This window comes from Somniosus microcephalus, chromosome 4, assembly GCF_052327205.1.
Source record: "Somniosus microcephalus isolate GS21.2 chromosome 4, FLI_Smic_1.0, whole genome shotgun sequence".
NCBI classification, from domain to species: Eukaryota; Metazoa; Chordata; class Chondrichthyes; order Squaliformes; family Somniosidae; genus Somniosus; species Somniosus microcephalus.
In genome coordinates, this window is record NC_140990.1 from 85,924,665 (window position 1) to 85,939,556 (window position 14,892).

Below are 14,892 nucleotides of genomic sequence, written 5' to 3' on the forward strand. Positions count from 1 at the left end.
TCCGCGAGGCCCCGGACCGAGCGCAGTCAGTTGGACGGAGCACGTGATCTCCTCGGGGACACGTGATCCGGGCCCGCGGCTTAATTGACGGAAGCTTCCGACCAATAGGGAGCGAGTGGGGCGGGGCTGGAGGAGCGAGCCGATGGCGGGTCCTCCAACCAATTGGGGAGCCCGAGGGGCGGGACTAGCGCCGGCTGATTGTCTGATCCGCAGGGCAGCGAGTTTCTCCAGTCCCTTGTTCAGGGCCCGGGGCCAGGGGAGGCTGTGGGCCTTTACTCCCCTTATTGGACACAAGGCTCTTTGTCTCACAACACACTGGCTCAGGTTTTAAAAATCGGTTTACAGGGAATAGTGAATTGAAAATTGCAAAACTGAGATTGTTAGAATTACACAGGATTACGCAGGATATACAGCACAGAAACAGGCCATTCGGCCCAAGCAGTCTATGCTGGTGTTTCTGCTCCACACGAGCCTCCTCCCATCTTTCCTCATCGAAATTTATCACCATAACCCTCTATTCCCTTCTCCCTCATATGCTTGTCCAGCCTCCCCTTAAATGCATCGATACTATTCGCTTCAACCACTCCCTGTGGTAGCGAGTTCCACATTCTCACCACTCTCTGGGTAAAGAAGTTTCTTCTGAATTCCCTATTGGATTTCTTGGTGACTATCTTATATTGATGGCCTCTAGCTATGCTCTTCCCCACAAGTGGAAACATTCTCTCTGTATCCACTCTATCAAAAAATTTTCATAATTTTAAGGACCTCTATTAGGTCACCCCTCAGCCTTTTTTCAAGAGAAAAGAGACCCAGCCTGTTCATCCTTTCCTGATATGTATACCCTCGCATTTCTGATATCATCCTTCTAAAGCTTCTCTCCTCCCTTTCCAGTGCCTCTATATCCTATTTATATGGCGACCAGAACTGGACGCAGTTCTCTACGGGCTGAATTTTGCCGGCGCTCAGAGTGCGGGTTTGGAGGCAAGTCCGCTGTCAAAACCACAAAAACTGACAGCGGGTCGGTATCCCGCTCTGAACCACCTCCTTGTGAGTTTCCTAAGTGTCGGGTCTGTCATCCCTGAACAGACCCGACACCAAGCGGCAGGTCAGCCAATTTAGATCATTTAAGCTTGTTAAAAGGTAGTTAAGCACCATTTTCCCAAGTACTTACCATTTCCCAGGTTTTTAACAAGGTTCCCGGAGAGCGGCTATCACGTCAGGTAAGTATGTCGGGTTCTCAATGACTGGATTGCTGTGAATAGGTGAAAGCTGCAGAAGTGGTCTAAAACCTAACATTTCACAGCTGTTCACTTCCCAATCTTAGAATCTGGAGCATTAATGATTTGGAACCCACTTTGGAGCTTTATGCAAACACGATTTCTCTTTCATAAAACCATGTTGACTCTGCCTAATCATATAATCATTTTCTAAGTGCCCTGTTCCACTTCCTTAATAATGGATTGCAGCATTTTCCCGAGGATTGATGTCAGGCTAACTGGCCTGTAGATCCCTGTTTTCTCTCTCCCTCCTTTCTTGAATAGCGGGGTTACATTTGCTACCTTCTATTCCACTAGGACCTTTCCAGAATCTAGTGAATTTTGGAAGATCACAACCAATGCATCCACTATCTCTGCAGCCACCTCTATTAGAACCCTAGGATGTAGGCCGTCAGGTCCAGGGGATTTGTCGGCTTTTAGTCCCGTTAGTTTCTTAAGTACTTTTTCTCAACTGATATGAATTACTTTAAGTTGCTCACTCTCAGTAGCCCCTTGGTTCCCCACTATTTCTGGAATCTCAACCTTCTCCAGTGTAGCCCACGCGGCTCCAGCTCGTGCAGCCTAAGCCCGGGCTGTCCGCAGTGCGGCTGCAACATGCCCGTAGACTTGTACGAGTGGTCGGGACCTCTCGCCCTGACCAAGGTGGACGAGAAGCCTGCGCAGCCCCTCCGTGTCAAGTATGACAACGTGGACATAGATGTGCTGGGTAAAGTGCTGAGCCCGGCCCAGGTACTGACTGCAGCGGATAGCTGAACACACAGGAACCGCTCCAGTGCCTGGAGCCAGCAACAAGAGGCAACAAAAGCAAGGAAGGCACAGAGTCCAAAAGCAAGGAAGTTATGATGAACCTTCATAAAACACTGGCTCAGCCTCAACTGGAGTATTGTGTCCAATTCTGGGCGCCGCACATTAGGAAGGATGTGAAGGTCTTAGAGATGGTGCAGAAAAGATTTACAATAATGATTCCAGGGATGAGGGACTTCAGTTACGTGGATAGACTGGAGAAGCTGGGGTGGTTCTCCTTAGAACAGAGAAGGTTGAGAGGAGATTTGATAGAGGTGTTCAAAATCATGAGGGGTCTAGACAGAGTAGATAGAGCGAAACTGTTCCCATTGGCGGAAGGGTCGAGAATCAGAGGACACAGATTTAAGGTGATTGGCGGAAGAATCAAAGACGACACGAGGAAAAACTTTTTTACGCAGCGAGTGGTTATGATCTGGAATGCACTGCCTGAAAGGGTGGTGGAGGCAGATTCAATCACAGCTTTCAAAAGGGAATTGGATAAGTATCTGAAGTAAAGAAATTTGCAGGGCTACGGGGAAAGGGCGGAGGAGTGGGACTAGCTGAAGTGGTCTTGCAGAGAGCCAGCACGGGCTCGACGGGCCGAATGGCCTCCTTCTGCGCTGTAACCATTCTCTGATTCTAATCTTATATTGTGGTTAATAACAGACACACCCTGTTCTTTCCCCTGATCTGATTACAGATTCCAACCAGTAGATTCACTGAATGGAATGTCTTATCAGTGTTAACAACAGAAAATGCTGGAAAAACTCAGCAGGCCAAGCAACACCCGAAACGTTGACTCTATTTTCTCTCCACGGATGTTGCCTGGCCTGCTGAGTTTTTCCAGCATTTTCGGTTGTTATTTTGGATTTCCAGCATCTGCAGTATTTTGCTATCATCTTATCAGTGTTGCCATAGCGACCTGTCTGCAGTGAAGCATCTGTTTGAGTTTCTAACTCAGACTAAACTTCTCTTTCCCACAATACACATTATATCAGACATTTGATGTCAATCTATTTATCAATGTATGTATCTGGAAGGAGGAGAGCATGCCAGGGGATCTCAGAGACGCCGTAATTGTGACCATCTTCAAGAAAGGTGACAAGTCCGATTGCGGTAATTACAGAGGAGTTTCCCTGCTATCTGCCACAGGGAAAGTCATCGCAAGAATCCTCCTCAATCACCTTCTCCCAGTGGCCAAAGAGCTCCTCCCAGAGTCGCAATGCGGATTCTGCTCACTAAGGGGCACAATGGACATGATCTTCACCACGCGTCAACTACAAGAGAAATGCAGGGAACAGCACCAACCGCTATACATGGCCTTCTTTGATCTCACAAAGGCCTTCGACACTGTCAACCATGAGGGATTATGGAGTGTCCTCCTCAAATTCGGCTGCCTCAAGTTTGTCACCATCCTCCGCCTGCTTCACGACGACATGCAAGCTGTGATCCTGACCAACAGTTCCACCACAGACCCAATTCATGTACGGACCGGGGTCAAGCAAGGCTGTGTCATTGCACCAACGCTCTTCTCGATCATCCTTGCTGCAATGCTTCATCTCACCCTCAGTAAGCTCCCCACTGGAGTGGAGCTAATTTACAGAACAAACGGGAAACTGTTCAACCTCTGTTGCCTCCAGTCCAGATCCAACGTTGTCCCATCCTCTGTCGTCGAATTGCAGTACACAGACGATGCTTGCGTCTGCGCTCACTCGGAGATCGAACTCTAAACCATCGTCAACACCTTCACTGGAACGTACGAGAGCATGGGCCATACACTAAACATCCGTAAGACAAAGGTCCTCTACCAACCTGCCCCCGCCACACAGTACTGCTCCCCGATTATCAAAATCCATGACAAGGCCTTGGACAACGTGGACCACTTTCCATACCTCGGGAGCCTACTGTCAACAATGGCAGACATCGACGACGAAGTCCAACACCGTCTTCAGTGTGCCAGTGCAGCCTTCGGTCACCTGAGGAAGAGAGTGTTTGAAGACCAGGACCTCAAACCTGGCACTAAGCTCATGGTCTACAGAGCAGCAGTGATACCCGCCCTCCTGTATGCCTCAGAAACATGGACCATATACAGCAGGCACCTCCAAGCACTGGAGAGGTACCACCAATGCTGCCTCCGCAAGATCCTGAAAATCCATTGGCATGATAGGCACACCAACATCGGTGTTCTTGCTCAGGCCAACATCCCCAGCATCGAAGCTTTGACCAGGCTCAATCAGCTCCAATGGACGGGTCACATCGTCCGCATGCCCGATACGAGACTCCCAAAACAAGCGCTCTACTCAGAGCTCCGGCACGGCAAGAGAGCCCCAGGTGGGCAGAGGAAACGCTTCAAGGACACCCTCAAAGCCTCCTTGAAAAAGTGTAACATCCCCACCAACACCTGGGAATCCCTGGCCCAAGACCGCACAAAGTGGAAGAGAAGCATCCGGGAAGGCGCCGAACACCTCAAGTCTCTTCGCTGGGAGCAAGCGGAAGCCAAGCGCAGGCAGCACAAGGAGCGCACATCAACCTAAGCTCCCCACCCACCCGCCCCTTCAACCACCGTCTGCCCCACCTGTGACAGAGACTGTAGGTCCCGCATGGACTCATCAGTCACCTGAGAACTCATTTTTAATGTGGTAGCAAGTCATCCTCGGTTCCGAGGGACTGCCTAAGGAACAAAATTAGGGCTTATGGGATTGGAGGTAATATACTAGCATGGATTGAGGATTGGTTAACGGACAGAAAACAGAGAGTAGGAATAAATGGGTCATTTTCAGGTTGGCAGACTGTAACTAGTGGGATATCACAAGGATCAGTGCTTGGGCCCTAGCTATTCACAATCTACATCAATGATTTGGATGATGGGACCAAATGTAATATTTCCAAGTTTGCTGATGACTCGAAATTAGTTGGGGTTGTGAGGAGGATGCAAAGAGGCTTCAAGGCGATTTATACAAGTTGAGAGAGTGGGCAAATACATGGCAGATGCAGTATAACATGGATAAATGTGAAGTTATCCACTTTGGTAGGAAAAACAGAAAGGCAGAGTATTATTTAAATGGTGATAGATTGGGAAATGCTGATGTACAGAGGGACCTGGGTACAGAGGGAGGCTTCAAGGGGATATAGACAGGCTAAGTCTTTTTTGCACCTTCTCCAGTGTCTCTACTTTTTATAATATGGAGACCAAAACTGTTCACACTATTCCAAGTGTGGTCTAACTAAGTTTCAATACAAGTTTAACATAACTTCTCTGCTGTTAAATTCTATCCCTTTAGAAATGAACCCCAGTGCATTGTTTGCTTATTTTATGGCCTTATTAACCTGCATTGTTACTATTAGTGATTTGTGTATCTGGACCCCGAGATCACTCTGCTCCTCTACCCCATTTAGACTCTTAATTTCCAAGTAGTATGTGGCCTCCTCATTCTTTCTACCAAAATACACCACCTCACACTTATCTATACTGATATTCATTTGTCAATTACACGCCCATTCTGCAAAGGTATTAATATATTCTTGTATTTTGTCACAGTCTTCCTCAGTATTAACTTTACCCTCCAACTTGGTGCCAACAACAAATTTTGAAATTGTTCTTCTTATTCCTGAGTACAAATCGTTTATGTAAACAGTGGGCCCAGCCTGTGGAACACCACTTCCCACCTTTTGCCAGTCTGAGTAGCTACTCCTAACCCCTACTCTCTGTTTTCTGTTTTGTAACCAGCTTGCTATCCATAACAGTATGTAAGATCTAGAAGATGACCAAGGTCAGGCCGTGTGGAGTGAAGGGCCAGGCAGCAGATTGGATGGAAAGATGGCTACAGAACAGAAATCAGAGGGTTGGAGTTAAGGGAAGTTGGGAGCCATCTTTCCATCGCATTTATGTGTGTTGCTGTATACTACATAGGATGCAAGGAGGTTTCAAGGGGATATAGACAGGCTAAGTGAGTAGCAAAAATATGGCAAATGGAATATAACATGGAGAAATGTGAAGTTATCCACTTTGGTAGGAAAAATAGAAAAACAGAGTATTTTTTAAATGGTAAGAGATTGGGAAATGTTGGTGTTCAGAGGGACCTTGGTGTCCTTGTACATGAATCACTGATTCAAAACTGAAGTCAATGGGAATCAAGGGGGAAACTCTCCATTGGTTGGAATCATACCTAGCACAAAGGAAGTTGGCTGTGGTTGTTGGAGGTCATTCATCTCAATCACATGACATCACTGCAGGAGTTCCTCAGGGCAGTGTCCTAGGCCCAACCATCTTCAGCTGTTTCATCAATGACCTTCCCTCCATCATAAGGTCAGAAGTGGGGATGTTCGCTGATGATTGCACACTGTTCAGCACCATTCGAGACTCGTCAGATACTGACGCAGTCCGTGTCCATATGCAGCAAGACCTGGACAACATTCAGACTTGGGCTGACAAGTGGCAAATAACATTCGCACCACACAAGTGCCAGGCAATGACCATCTCCAACAAGCGAGACTCTAACCATCTCCCCTTGACATTCAATGGCATTACCATCGCTGAATCCCCCACTATCAACATCCTGAGGGTTACCATTGATCAGAAACTGAACTGGACCAGCCATATAAATACTGTGGCTACAAGAGCAGGCCAGAGGCTGGGAATTCTACGGCGAGTGTCTCACCTCCTGACTCCCCAAAGCCTTTCCACCATCTACAAGGCACAAGTCAGGAGTGTGATGGAATACTCTCCACTTGCCTGGATGAGTGCAGCTCCAACAACACTCAAGAAGCTCGACACCATTCAGGATAAAGCAGCCCGCTTGATTGGCACTCCATCCACCACCTTCAACATTCACTCCCTCCACCACCGGCGCACTGTGGCTGCAGTGTGTACCATCTGCGAGATGCACTGCAGCAACTCGCCAAAGCTCCTTCAACAGCACCTTCCAAACCCGCGACCTCTACCACTTAGAAGGACAAGGGCAGCAGACGCATGGGAACATCACCACCTACAAGTTCCCCTCCAAGCCACACACCATCCTGACTTGGACCTGTATCGCCGATCCTTCACTGTCGCTGGGCCAAAATCCTGGAACTCCCTTCCTAACAGCATTGTGGGTGTACCTACACCATATGGACTGCAGCGGTTCAAGAAGGTGGCTCACCACCATCTTCTCAAGGGCAATTAGGGATGGGCACTAAATGCAGGCCTAGCCAGCGACACCCACATCCCATCAATGAATTTTTAAAAAAGTTAACATGCAGGTACAGCAAGCAATTAGGAAAGCAAATGGTATGTTGGCCTTTATTACAAGAGGATTTGAGTATAAGAATAAAGACGTCTTACTGCAATTATATAGGGCCCTGGTGAGACCACACCTGGAGTACTGTGTACTGTTTTGGTCTCCTTACCTAAGGAAGGATATACTTGCCATAAAGGGAGTGCAACAAAGGTTCACTAGACTGGCTCCTGAGATGAGAGGGTTGTCCTATGAGGAGAGATTGAGTAGACTAGGCCTATATTCTCTAGAGTTTAGAAGAATGAGAGATGATCTCATTGAAATATACAAAATTCTTACAGGGCTCGACACGGTTGATGCAGGGAGGATGTTTCCTCTGTCTGGGGAGTCTAGAACCAGGGTTCACAGTCTCAGAATAAGGGGTCGGCCACTTAGAAAGAAAAAGACTTGCATTTATATAGCGACTTTCATGACCACCAGGCGTCTCAAAGCGCTTTACAGCCAATGAAGTACTTTTGGAGTGTAGGCACTGTTGTAATGTAGGAAATGTGGCAGATAATTTGCGCACAGCAAGCTCCCACAAACAGCAATGTGATCATAACCAGATAATCTGTTTTTTGTGTTATGTTGATTGAGGGATAAATATTGGCCAGGACACTGGGGATAACTCCCCTGATCTTCTTTGAAATAGTGCCATGGGATCTTTTACGTCCACCTGAGAGAGCAGACGGGGCCACGATTTAACATCTCATCTGAAAGACGGCACCTCTGACAGTGTAGCACTCTCTCAGCACTGCACTGGAGTGTCAGCCTAGATTTATGTGCTCAAGTCCCTGGAGTGGGACGTGAACCCACACCCTTGTGACTCAGAGGCGAGAGTGCTACCCACTGAGCCACAGCTGACTGAGATGAGAAGAAACTTCTTCACTCAGAGGGTGGTGAATCTTTGGAATTCTCTACCCCAGAGGGCTGTGGAGGCTCAGTCGTTGAGTATATTCAAGACAGAGATCGATAGATTTTTGAATATTAAGTTAATCAAGGGATGTGGTGATAGTTCAGGAAAGTGGAGATGAGGTAGAAGATCAGCCAGGATCTTATTGAATGGCGGAGCAGGCTGGAATGGCAAAATGGCCAGCTCCTGCTTAGAAACATAGAAGATAGGCGGAGCGAGGCGAGAGCGGACCCTATTGTGATGACGCCGATGAAGGTGGCTGCCATCCTTGCGGGCTCCGTGCGTACCAGGCAGCTAAGTGTCCTTGCTGATTGGTGCGCTCAGCTCGTTAAGGAAAAAGCATTTCACTGACTGGATTTCACTTGTTGTATTTGGTTATGTGACAAATAAAATTGAAATTGAAATTGAATTGATAGGAGCAGGAGTAGGCCAGGGAAACTCCTCTGTAATTACTGCAATTGGACTTGTCACCTTTCTTGAAGATGGTCACAATTACGGCATCTCTGAGATCGCCTGGCATGCTCTCCTCCTTCCAGATAAGAGAAATGAGTTCATGAATTCGCGCCAGTAGTGCTTTTATTTAATAACCTTGTGCGACACCTTATCGAATGCCTTCTGAAAATCTAAATACACCACATCCACTGGTTCCCCTTATCTATTCTGCTAGTTACAACCTCAAAAAACTCTAACAGATTTGTCAAACATGATTTCCCTTTCATAAATCTGTGTTGACTCTGCCCAATCTTATTATTATTTTCTAAGTGCCCTGTTACCATGTCCTTAACAATAGATTCTAGCATCTTCCCTACTACGGATGCCAGGCTAACAGGTCTGCAGTTCCCTGTTTTAAGAACATAAGAACATAAGAAATAGGAGCAGGAGTAGGCCATACGGCCCCTCGGGCCTGCTCCGCCATTCAATAGGATCATGACTGATCCGAATCTAGACTCACGTCCACTTCCCTGCCCTCTCCCCGTAACCCCTAATTCCCTTATCTGCTAGGAAAATGTCTATCTCCATTTTATATTTATTTAATGTTGCAGCTTCCACAGCTCTCTGGGGTAGCAAATTCCATAGATTTACTACCCTCTGAGTGAAGAAGTTTCTCCTCATCTCAGTTTTGAAAGGGCAGCCCCTTATTCTAAGATCATGCCCCCTAGTTCTAATCTCACCCATCAGTGGAAACATCCTCACCGCATCCACCCAATCAAGCCCCCTCACAATCTTATATGTTTCGATAAGATCGCCTCTCATTCTTCTGAACTCCAATGAGTAGAGTCCCAACCTACTCAACCTTTCCTCATACGTCAACCCCCTCATCTCTGGAATCAACCGAGTGAACCTTCTCTGAACCGCCTCGAGAGCAAGTATATCTTTTCTTAAATATGGAAACCAAAACTGCACGCAGTATTCCAGGTGTGGCCTCACCAATACCCTGTATAACTGCAGCAAGACTTCCCTGTTTTTATACTCCATCCCCCTTGCAATAAAAGCCAAGATTCCATTGGCCTTCCTGATCACCTGCTGCACCTGCATACTAACTTTTTGTGTTCCATGCACCAGGACCCCCAGATCCCTTTGTACTGTAGCACTTTGCAGTTTCTCTCCATTTAGATAATAACTTGCTCTTTGATTTTTTCTGCCAAAGTGCATAACCTCACACTTTCCAACATTATATTGCATCTGCCAAATCTCTGCCCACTAACTTAGCCTGTCTATGTCCTTTTGCAGGTTTTTTTATGTCCTCCTCACTCACTGCTTTCCCTCCCATCTTTGTATCATCGGCAAACTTGGATATGTTGCACTCAGTCCCTTCCTCCAAATCGTTAATATAGATTGTAAAGAGTTGGGGTCCCAGCACTGACCCCTGAGGAACACCACTAGTTACTGATTGCCAGCCTGAGAACGAACCATTTATCCCAACTCTTTGTTTTCTGTTAGATAGCCAATCTTCCACCCATGCCAGTATATTACCCCCAATCCCATGATTTTTTATCTTGATCAGTAATCTTTTGTGTGGAACCTTGTCAAATGCCTTTTGGAAGTCCAAATACACTACATCCACTGGTTCCCCTTTATCCACCCTGTATGTTGCATCCTCAAAGAATTCGAGCAAATTTGTCAAACATGACTTCCCCTTCGTAAAACCATGCTGACTCTGTCCTATTAAATTATGTTTATCCAAATGCTCTGTTACTGTTTCCTTAATAATGGACTCCAACATTTTGCCAACCACAGATGTTAGGCTAACTGGTCTATAGTTTCCAGCTTTTTGCCTACTTCCCTTCTTAAATAAGGGTGTTACATTAGCAGTTTTCCAATCTGCTGGGACCTTTCCTGAGTCCATGGAGTTCTGGAAAATGATCACCAATGCATCCACAATCCCTACCGCTACTTCTCTCAAGACCCTAGAATGTAGGCTATCAGGTCCAGGGGATTTATTCGCCTTAAGTTCCATTATTTCACTGAGTACCATCTCCTTAGTGATTTTAATTGTGTTTAGCTCCTCCCCCCCCCCATTGCCCACTGTTTGTCCAGTGTTGGGATATTTTTAGTGTCCTCTACTGTAAAGACTGATACAAAATATTTGTTCAGCATCTTTGCCATCTCCATGTTCCCCACCACTAGTTTCCCAGTCCCATCCTCTAAGGGACCAACATTCACTTTAGCCACCCTTTTTCTTTTTATATAGCTGTAGAAACTCTTGCTATCTTTTTTTATTTTTTTGCTAGTTTACTTTCATAATCTATCTTCCCTTTCTTAATTAATCTTTTAGTTATTGTTTGCTGGCTTTTAAATCCTTCCCAATCTTCTATCCTCCCACTAGATTTGCCTACTTTATAGGCCCTTGTTTTCAGTCGAATACTATCCTTTATTACTTTACTAAGCCACGGATGGCCGTCTTTTCTTTTACTCCCCTTTTTCCTCAGTGGAATATATTTATCTTGAAAGATGTGAAATACCTCCTTGAATGTAGACCACTGCTCTCTCCCTCCTTTCAACAACAACAACAACTTGTATTTATATAGCACCTTTAACATAGTAAAGCATCCCAAGACGCTGTAAGACAGAAAATTTGACACCGAGCCACATAAGGATAAATTTTGGCAGGTTACCAAAAGCTTGGTCAAAGAGGTAGGTTTTAAGGAGCATTTTAAAGGAGGAAAGAGAGGTAGTGAGGCAGGGGATTGCAGAGCTTAGGGCCGAGGCAACAGAAGGCACGGCCACCAATGGTTGAGTGATTATAATCAGGGATGCTCAAGAGGGCAGAATTAGAGGAGCGCAGATATCTCGGGGTTGTGGCGCTGAAGGACATTACAGAGATAGGGAGGGCCGAGGCCAAGGAGGGATTTGAAAATAAGGATGAGAATTTTGAAATTGAGGCGTTGCTTAACTGGGAGTCAATGAAGGTCAGCGAGCACAGGGGAGATGGGCGAACGGGACTTGGTGCGAGTTAGGACACGGGCAGCGAGTTTTGGATGACCTCAAGTTTATGCAGGGTGGAATGTGGGAGGCCAGCCAGGAGTACATTGGAATAGTCAAGTTTAGAGGTAACAAAGGCATGGATGAGGGTTTCAGCAGCGGATGAGCTGAGGCAAGGGCCGAGATGGGCAATGTTAGAGGTGGAAATGGCCGGTCTTTCTTAAATAGTGGGGTTACATTTGGTACCTTCCAAGCCGCGGGAACCATTCTAGAATCTGGAATTTTGGAAAATGACAACCAATGCATCCACTAACTCTTTGGCCACCTCTTTCAAAACCCTAGGATGTAAGCCATCAGGTCCAGGGGATTTATTGGCTTTCAGTCCCGACCTTGGTTTGTAAAGAAGTCTCTCATGCAATACTTTGACAAAGGCCTTTTGGATGTCCAGGTACACTACACCATTTAATTTGGGACGTCGTCTCTTTCAAAAAAGTCTAAGAAGTTGGTTAGGGAAGATGGCCTAGAAATTGAGTGGGGTTAGCGCCCATTTTGAGGCGCTAGAGGGCCTAGCGCCGCAAGTACAGCCGATTGAGAAATTCACTTGGGCGCTGCCATCGGCGTTAGCCGGTTGCGCTGCGCTGGCACCGATGACGTCATCGGTGTGCGCAGCGTCCCGGTTGCCGTGGCAACGCGCCCGAATGCCGAAATTGAGTTGCGGCCGCCTCGCCCGTGGCAGCCGCAACCAACGATTTTTCAAAAGTTCGCTACGGGTCTTAGCGCCGGCGCATTAAGGTCGCGCGGCAGCCGGCCGCTTTCCCGGCGGCCGCCTGCCCGCACCTCCCTCCCCGGACTCCTCCAACACCCCCCCGCGGCACAGATGCATGTGGGCCGCGAGCCCGGCACTTCTCCGAGGTGCCGGGCTCATTTTTCTCCACAGATCAACAGCCAGCGGTCGGGTGCAGGCAGCTCCTCCTTAACGGAAGGAGGAGGCCTGCACTTCCCCAGCCTGCCGCACCGCATCGGGTGCCGCAGCGGCGGATTAGCGCCGCAATGCGGCAGTCAGCGCCCATTGCGAGGCGCTGACACCCTCCAGTAGCGCCGGCAGCCGTCTGGGCGCGGCGCTACTGAATTTTTGGCGCGCACAGGGGGACTTAGCGCCGGCGCTAAATTTCCGGCGCTAAAGCCCTGGCACGGCGCCAACTCAATTTCTAGGCCGATCTATCTATTAACGCTGATTCGCTCTCCACAGATGCTGCCTGATCTGCTGAGTATTTCCTGTTTTTATTTATAATAGAGAAGGGTGAAGCTGTGTCTGTGCCTTTAACGGCAGCTGCCCAGACACAGGGTGCTGTCCCTTTAAGAATGAGTGATGGGGACAATCCAGATTCCTTTCAGGTTTTCTGGGGAGGATGTCAGGAGCCCAGCATGCAGGCGCGGGACAGGCTCTGCGCGGTCGCTGGGCGGAGCTGCAGGTCGGTGGGAGTGGGGTCGGGAGATTAATAAACTGCGGGTAGGCCGCGCCACAGGGTTTATAAAGTTGGAGAACGGCCTCAGGCCCGAATGAGATCCAGCGGCCCGGTCTGTGTTCAACCGGACAGCAGCAGTGAGGCTTTTTCTCGGTGACAGGCCCGGGTAACGCGCCACCATCTTGGTGGAGGAAAGACAGACCGGTTCCACCAGCAGCACAGCGCATGTGCGGCCATCTTGGTACAGAGAGTGGGCGGGGCTTCAGGGTCCCAGTGACCAGGAGAGACAATCATTGACTCATTGATTTTATTCTCACTCTGCACACAGCGGGTGTAGAACTGAACCCAACCAGATTAGAGGGAGGGGGAAACTGGGAGTGGAGGAAAGAAATGTTGGAGATGGTGCGATGGGTTTGGATTTCAGCACAGGGAGGAGGGAGAGTGTGTGGGACAGGGATTTACAGCTTTGGGGGAGCAAGAGAGGAAAGAATGTTCCATAGAAACTAGAATTGTCTGTTCTGAATTTCTATCCTGTACTTACGGTGATGACTTTTGTAAACTCATTTTACAAGCTGTTAGAAGGGGAGGATTTACAGATGGGAAACACAAACCAAACATCACCTCAAGATCTGACAGTCACTCAATTCATCAGGACCCGAATATCATCAGCCTTTGAATGGGGAAGGAGGGATGTTTGTCTGTTCTGTCTGTGGGAAAAGATTTCAAACATCAGTGTGACTGGAAAAGCACTGAGACACACACACCCAAGTGAGAGTGTTCCAGTGCACTGACTGTGGAAAGAGCTTTAACCAGTTACACAGCCTGAAAAATCATCGCACCATTCACAGCGGGGAGAAACTGTACACGTGTTCTGTGTGTGGACGAGGCTTCAACTGATCGTCCAACCTGGAGAGACACAAGGACACCCGCACCACGGAGAAACCGTGGAAATGTGGGGACTGTGGGAAGGGATTCAATTACCCATCCCAGCTGGAAACTCATCGACACAGTCACACCGGGGAGAGACTGTTCACCAGCTCCGTGTGTGGGAAGGGTTTCACTCACTCATCTGCCCTCCGATCACACCAGCGAGTTCACAGTGATGAGAGCCCTTTTAAATGCACTGATTGTGGGAACTGCTTTAAAAGTTCTGAGGGACTAATTCAACATCAGCGAGTTCACACTGATGAGAGTCCATTCAGTTGCTCTCACTGCGGGAAGAGGTTCAGGCATTCTTGCAACCTCATTGTATACCAGCGAGTTCACACTGGGGAGAGACCGTTCACCTGCTCCGTGTGTGGGGAGGGATTCATTTGTTCTTCCCAACATCTGAGACGCCAGCGAGTTCACACTGGGGAGACCATTCACCTGCTCGATGGGTGGGAAGGGATTCACTCAGTCATCCAACCTGCTGACACACCAGCGAGTTCATGATCGCCTGCAGGGGTTGGATTCTGCTGATATTGCTGCTGTTAATCACATCCAGGACTAAACCATGTTCATTCTGGTAGTTTGCGTTTGTTTCTGATGTTAATAACTCCTATAACTGGGCTGGAGTTTAATATTTTGATATGTCAAATAAATCAGCTTTGTTTCAAACACAGTGTGTCGAGTCCTTGATTTCTCCAAGATAAGAGGAGACTAATTGATGTCCTGTTACAGACTGCTCCATTTTTGGGCCTTTTCTCCTTTCTATCTCTAGATTATTTCACTTCTCATACCTTTGGTTACTCTCATGGACAAGTCCCAGCTCCCCATACCTTCCAGAGTGCCTC

At 47.7% G+C, this 14,892-nt stretch overlaps 2 pseudogenes; one reads left to right on the plus strand and one right to left on the minus strand.

The window, feature by feature from the left end:
• Nucleotides 1-14,892, minus strand: part of LOC147119422 (uncharacterized) — a 30,522-nt pseudogene that overhangs the window by 9,029 nt on the left and 6,601 nt on the right.
• LOC147119423 (uncharacterized) lies at nucleotides 1,872-14,450 on the plus strand (annotated as a pseudogene).